This window comes from Apis dorsata, unplaced genomic scaffold (genome assembly GCF_000469605.1).
Source record: "Apis dorsata unplaced genomic scaffold, Apis dorsata 1.3 scaffold_651, whole genome shotgun sequence".
NCBI lineage: Eukaryota > Metazoa > Arthropoda > Insecta > Hymenoptera > Apidae > Apis > Apis dorsata.
Window position 1 is genome coordinate 487,028 of NW_006263842.1, and position 5,329 is coordinate 492,356.

A 5,329-nucleotide genomic window follows, 5' to 3' on the forward strand; every position below is an offset into this window, starting at 1 on the left:
AGTTATTTCACAAAATTAATATATAACAAAGATAATTATTAATATTCAATTTAATAAAAGTAAAATTGATTTCGTCACAAATTTAATATAAATTTATCGATTATTATTTTTGAGAAATTTTGGCAAATATTTTTTTTTTTTTAATGATATACTTATTAAAATTTTACATATAACAAGCCGTCTGCAGCTGCCTTTGGTTTTGGTCGTCCAGGTGCAAGGGTTATTGCATTTCTAGCAGGAACAGCATTGAATATATACATAATTGAATATTTACGACTGATACTTATAGAGAAATCTCATTTTTATACGCAGTTGAAACTAATGATAAAATATGCTAGACGAAATACGTATATACATTACAAATTTATTAACTTGTATCTTTATCACTCCTTGAAACGATATTACGATATTATATCGTTATCATTCTTATGAGACAAGACTATATTTCTATGCTGTTATATGTTGATAAAAATATAAATAGCTTTAAAGCATGTACATGCGTGATATTTTAAAAATCGATACTATATCTGCAATAAAAATTTTACAAAGATTAATCGTTTAAATAAAATGAAATTCTCATTTATCTTTTCTTTTTTAATTTAGTTTGTTTTTTAATAGATTTTATTTAAAAAAAAAAGTAAGTGAAATACATTAGAAAGATATTAAATATTTTTCGTTTACTGAAGAAAGAAAATACATAAGTAGAAAGGAAGTATGTAAATCACTTATTATACATTGATATGCGTAGAGATATATATAGAGATATATTTTAAATATGAAAACGTGAATGTTTAATAAAAGATATCATTTATCACTTTTGATGATTGACAAAAAATACAAACATAAAGACGAAATCATACAGTGAATTGTTAAATTACAAAATTAAAAAAATGAATTAATATAATCATGGGACACTTTGAAGGATCAATTCTAGAGACCAAAACAAACATAAAAGTTAGTATACAAAAATTGAAGCGTATATATTAGATTACGATTACAATGAGAAAAATGAACACGAATGGAAAATATGTCGGATTATATTGCATGCAGATGTGTGTATTGTTTTTTATATACATGTTATATAGGGTCACATAACGTGACCATTTTAAATAACTCATACATGATGTAGAAGAAAACACAATTTGATGTTATTTATCCACATATGGATATATGAAGGACACACGAAGGTCAGTTTTATTTTTAAATTATACTTTTTAATACATTAATGATATAAATGGTTATATATGAAATATGTAAAGCTATTATTAAACTATTTATAACAAGAAATTATTAATTTTGAATATATTTTAAATTAACTATTTAAAACGCATAAATACTTTTATGGCACAATTGATCAGAATATAACACACAGAAATATAACGTGCAATAATCATACTTTGCTTGTTGTTGTGTGTGTTTTATATGCTTATATTATAGCTTGATAAATTATTGCTATCTTATCCATAACAATAATTCGTCTAGGAAGAAAATATTAAATACGTATATTATTATACATTAAAAATTTATTTATATTTGTTAGAAATCACTCAAGATTTGATTTTTATATTCATGAACTAATCGAAACTTAAATTGCTCATTTTCTTCCGGCTTTCTTCTTCTTCTTTCTTTTTTCTTGAAAAAATCTAAAAAGCTATTCTATTAAAGAATCTTGAATTTTAATTTTAAAATTTTTTTGAAACTCAATTTTAAAAACAACCGATATAACAATATTTACTATTTCATAATAAATAAAAAAAATTGAATTTTTACGTTTCATCTTTCCTCCACATTTAATACGTTAAAAAAAAAAAATTATAATTAAAATGAATTTAAAATCTGCGCACATTTGTCAATTACAATTGTTAATAATTACAAAATGTTAATAATTAAATAAAAATACATTTACATACTCAACAAAATACTTATAAATTGTTTATCGTTATTTACCCGAATTTCGAAAGAATTTTGTTTGCAAAAAAGAATAAAAAATTTATATGATAGAAAACTTGAAATTTTTCGAACATCTCGAATGATCTTTTTGATTCCCAAATATTTTGATACACAATCTTTCCGTGTTCCCGCGAATTCGTGATATTAGCAGTATATGTCTATATGTCCCTGAAACTGGCTTACATGCGCTACAACATGTTAAAATACATGACTCTTAAGTATCATAGTTTCAAATTGCGCATCGGTTTCAAACAGTCTACATACACTGAAACGTAAATCCTTGCTCACTTGCTTGACCAGAACGATACAACCGATTCGTGTATCGGTGTAAGTCGTATTTGATACCGATACCAGTCCTCACACACACATATATGCAATATGCATCGTAAAATTTAAGCATCGTAAGTATCGATAGATGAATCGCAACATGTTTCTTTCCATATAAATATATATAAATCGTGTGAATTCTCTACAAACCGATTTTTTCCTGTCCAGATAAAGATTGCAGAGTGAATTGAAATTGTATCTATTAAATAAATAATCTGTTAATGTGAAAAATAAAAATATACAAATAAACAAATTTTTTATATTTATTGTTTTAATTACATGAGATATAATATGTTAAGTTTTAATGGGAAAATAAAAACTATATATATATATATATATATGTATGTTATAGAAAATTGAGAAAGAAATAAGAAATTTGTTTGACTAGTCGTTAAATTTATTAAATTCTCTCATTCACTTATTTGAAATCTTATTAATTCATTTATACATATGATTATACATGTATTATGCTGCATTTATATAATACATATATAATACACGATAAAAGAAACTATATGAAGAAACAAACGTGTTTAGAGAAATACAGTTGTGACACGTGCCAAATATCGGATCTTGGATTAATCTCGTTTTTTCTTAACCTCAGCACGAGAGTGAGGTAAAACAGAGTCGAAATTAACACTCTGACGTTGAAATACGATCAGAAATGCGAACTCAGAAACCGTTATTATTAGTATACATATTGCTATTATTTTATACAATATACTAATAGTAATATTGTACAATAGTATATTATTAACAGTCAGTTGTAAAATAAATTTATACATTTTATGCATTTTAAACTCTAATACAAACAAATTTTCACATATTATCTATATTATCAAAATCAGAAAGAAAGATTTTAATTTCAATGAAACTTGAATATGTGTAATGAAGTTATGCATAAAATAATTTTTTTTTTTGGTAAAATATTATTTTGAAAGAATGAAATCAAACTTTAACGTGCATGTTTTTTTATTATTTTTATTTATTATTAGAAATTCTTATTTTCATTTTTATTTATTTATTCTCTATCATAAATATAAAAATTGTGATTATGAGTGTAATACATTTTGAATTATTTAATATATTCATTTTTAATCCCGATTTATCCTAATATTTGATAAAATAGATAATCAAGAGAGGCAGCAAACAGTTTCACGAGATTTGAATAACATTGAATAACATTTATTATATTCGTGTTTTTTTTTTAATTTAAAAATCAAATTTTATAACTTGCTTTTAATATAAGATAAAGAAAAAAAAAGCAAAATCTTTGTTATTACATCGTGATATTTATTTTGAATTTCTACTTTTTGAATTTCTACATTCATCTTTATTCCTTCACCCTTTTAATAACAATTCTTCTTACGAATAGAAAAAAAAAAGAAACAAAAACAATGATTTGCAATTCATAAGAATGAGAAAATATCGGAAAATGAAAGAATATAGGGAGATGAAAAATGAAATTTTTTAAGACATTCATCTTCGTTCACACCTTTTTTAGCGACAATCCTTACGGATGAAAGTTAAAACGGAAATAAATAACTTGCAACTCATAAAAATCAAGAAATATCGGGAAAGGAAAAAATATCACGGGAGATGACAAAAAAAAAGACGAAACGATAAAAGAAGAAGAACAAGAGAATATGATTCTAAATATTCGTGCCGGTGCGTGGTTGGCCAGCCACCTTCCTGTTCCTAAAATAACCCCTTTGAACCGAGTTTCACCCTCATGAAAAGAAAAAGGAGAGGGAAGGGGGCGAAGTACGTCACACTCTGTCGGATATAGTACTGATATGGTAACCAACTACGTACACTATCGTAACTAAGTATTATGACCAATTGTTACGATTAAATAATTTCATCGAGTGAGAGAGTGCAAATTCAATATTAAAATCTGAAAGCTGGTTTTCATGGGTTTAAATAATAGGAATTATAATATAAATACGAAATTTTTTATATTTATATAAATTTATGTAATAGTAAGATTTTTAATAACGATTAAAACATAGAAAATGAAAATTATAATTTATCACATTTTTTTTTTTTATTTAATGAATGTTTCTTCTTTCCATTAAAACAGGAAATTTTTGCATGTACATATTTCAATTTTTTGTTTTTTTTTGTGATTTTTAAAAAAAAATATAATAATCATGTTATGCAAATATTGTATATTTTTATTGTGACATAATGATGACAAATAAAATAATATATTATATTTATATTATCATATGAAATACTTGAAGTTTATTATTAAGTAATAAAACGAATCTCAATTATTTACATTTCAAAAACAAAATTAAAGAAAGAAGATTATAACTATGAATCTAATTTTTATCATGCTTATTATAGACTCATTGTAATTGTGCAAAACGAAATATAATTTATTATATGAATATCATAAAATAAAATAATGATATTATTATATATTTAATATTTACATGTCATTAAAATTTATTTGTCAATACTTTAACAAATTTCACTTTTCTAAAAATCTTATATTATTATCAATTTTCCAATTCGTCGAAAAAAAATAAAATATTCCCTTTTTTAAAAGCTTTATTTCATATATTATTCAATAAATTTTTTATTTTTTTTCTGAAAATTGTTTATAATTTTCAGAACGTGATTGTAATTTTACGAAATATAAAACAACGTATTCAAGTTAGGAACATCGTTTCAATTCTCAAAGCTCAAATTACTGCAATCGAACATTCAAACCAGACTTGGTAAACCCACTACAACAAGCTTATCCACTTATAAGGGAGACCTCGGGTCTCATCGAGTTCAATTTATGCTGCGTACATCTACCACGAATCTCCGCTTTCACCCTCTACCGATTTCCCCTATAGATTAAAACGAACACCTTTTACCGCTTCAAGAATATCAAATCTCGAAAACATCATTCTGACATCGCGACTTCCAATTGATCATACCTGGTTGTAATCGAAAAAACAAATGTACAGAAGTCAAATTACATTTTTAATTAATGTTCGGATAATTTAAAATCACCTATTTGATTGAAATAACTTTGTTAAAAAAAAAAAAAAAA

At 24.3% G+C, this 5,329-nt stretch overlaps 1 protein-coding gene across 4 annotated transcripts in view; it reads right to left on the reverse strand.

Moving 5' to 3' along the window:
* LOC102673534 (stress-activated protein kinase JNK) overlaps positions 1-5,329 on the reverse strand; it is a 155,887-nt gene that overhangs the window by 123,720 nt on the left and 26,838 nt on the right. The window lies entirely within an intron of this gene.